This window comes from Dipodomys spectabilis, unplaced genomic scaffold (assembly GCF_019054845.1).
Source record: "Dipodomys spectabilis isolate Male_0828 unplaced genomic scaffold, ASM1905484v1 ptg000185l, whole genome shotgun sequence".
Classification (NCBI taxonomy): domain Eukaryota; kingdom Metazoa; phylum Chordata; class Mammalia; order Rodentia; family Heteromyidae; genus Dipodomys; species Dipodomys spectabilis.
In genome coordinates this window covers 3,237,217-3,239,602 of record NW_024870862.1, presented here as the reverse complement: position 1 = coordinate 3,239,602, position 2,386 = coordinate 3,237,217, and positions in this window count along the sequence as shown.

Below are 2,386 nucleotides of genomic sequence, written 5' to 3'. Positions count from 1 at the left end.
CTTTCCACCCCCCGCACCAAAGTTGTAACATTCGTTTTCTTTTTTTTTTTAATTTTATTTTATTTTATTTGAGAACATACTTTACAGAGGGGTTACAATTACATCGGCAGGATAATACATACATTTCTTACCAAGCATTGCAGCCTCCTCCTTTGTTTACCCTTCACCTCCCTTCCCAGCCTCCCCCCTCCCCCCCACCCAATCCTTCCCCCCTCCCGCCCCACACCGACATTGTAAAGCTCGTTTTTGACATGACATTTTATACTTCTCATTGTTGCAACAAGACCACATGAATCCTTAAACGACTTGATTGTCCCCATCTTCTCCACAAGTTATACTGACATCAAATATAGTGAAAGCGGGGGTTACACTGTGGGGGAGGGACATACAAAGCAAGAAAGAAATAATCTTATAAATGCGTTAGAAACACATGCATGAAAGAAAAAAAAACATTAAAATACATATTTAAGGGATCGTTTCCTAACATCACATTATCTGACCTTTTCCGCTTGACTCATACATATACTAGATATTGCATATAAGGGAAACCATGGGACCTATGTTTCTTTGGGCCTGGCTTACTTCACTTACTATAATTTTTTCCAAGTTTTTCCATTTCCTAACAAATGGGGCAATGTCATTCTTTCTGATGGAGGCATAGAATTCCATTTTGTATATATACCACATTTTCTTGATCCATTCATCTACTGAAGGGCATCTGGGTTGGGTCCATATCTTAGCTATGGTAAATAATGCTGCAATAAACATAGTTGTGCTGGTAGCTTTAGTGTGGTCTTGTTTGTAAACATTTGGGTAAATGCCCAAAAGTGGGATTGCTGGGTCATAGGGGAGTTCTATGTGTAGCCTTTTGAGGAATGTCCATACTGCTTTCCAAAGTGGTTGAACAAGTTTACATTCCCACCAACAATGAAGTAAGGTTCCTTTCTGTCCACATCCCCTCCAGCATCTGTTGTTGTTAGAGTTCTTGATTTTTGCTGTTCTAACTGGAGTGAGGTGATATCTCAATGTTGTTTTGATTTGCATTTCTTTTATGGCTAGGGACGTTGAACATTTTTTCATGTGTCTATTGGCTATCCTTCTTTCTTCTTCAGAGAAGTTTCTCTTTAAGTCTTTCGCCCACTTATTTATTGGGCAGTTGTTTCTTTGAGGATTTGTTGTTGGGGGGTTTAATTTTTTGAGTTCCAAGTATATTTTAGATATGATACCCTTGTCCATTGTATGGCTAGTAAAGATCTTCTCCCAATCCGTAGGCTTTCTATTGAACTTGCTAGCTATGTCATTTGCCCTGCAGAAGCTCTGCAACTTTATGCAATCCCATTTGTCCAACCTTTCTTTGATTTGTTGTGTTTCCGGGTCTCTATTCAGAAAATTTCGGCCTGAGCCAAGGATACCTAGGGTTTCTCCTATTCCATCCTGTAATGTTTTCAGAGTGTCTGTTTTGAGTTCAAGGTCTTTGATCCATTTGGAGTTGATTCTGGTGCAGGGTGATATATAAAGATCTAGCTTTAGTTTTCTACATGTAGTAAACCAATTTTGCCAGCACCATTTACTGAAGAGGCTGTCTGTCTTCCATTCTATTGTTTTAGCTCCCTTATCGAAGATTAGATGGCTATAGGTCTGTAGGTTCATTTCTGGGTTTTCAATTCTATTCCATTGGTCCTGAGGTCTGTTCTTATGCCAATACCAAGCTGTTTTGATTACTATGGCTTTATAGTAGAGTTTGAAATTTGGTATTGCTATTCCTCCAGCAGTGTTCTTTCCGTTGAGGAGCGTTTTTGCTATTCGGGGTCTTTTATTGTTCCATATGAATTTTTGGATTGCCTCTTCTATTTCCTTGAAGAATGAGGGTGGAATTTTGATAGGTATTGCGTTGAATTTGTAGATAGCCTTGGGAAGTATTGCCATTCTCACGATGTTAATCTTTCCAATCCAGGAGCATGGGAGGTTTTGCCATTTTTTAAGTTCTGTGTTGATTTCCTTTTTCAAGATTTTAAAGTTTTCATCATAGAGGTCCTTCACTTCTTTTGTTAAGTTAATTCCTAGGTATTTTATTTTTTGTGGGGCTATTACAAATGGGGTTGCTTTCCTAATTTCAGCCACACTTTTCTCATTGTTGGCATACAGAAAAGCCATTGACTTTTGGGGGTTAATTTTATAACCTGCTACTTTGCCAAAGTTTTGAATCAGCTTGAGTAATTTGGGAGTGGAGTCTATGGGATTCTTTAAATACAAGATCAGTAACATTCGTTTTCGACATAACAACTTGTACTTCTCATTGTTGCAACGGGTCCACCTGTATCCTTATTTAAACGTCTTGTTTTTCCCCTTCCCCTCCACAAATTTTACCGGCATCTAATACAGTGAA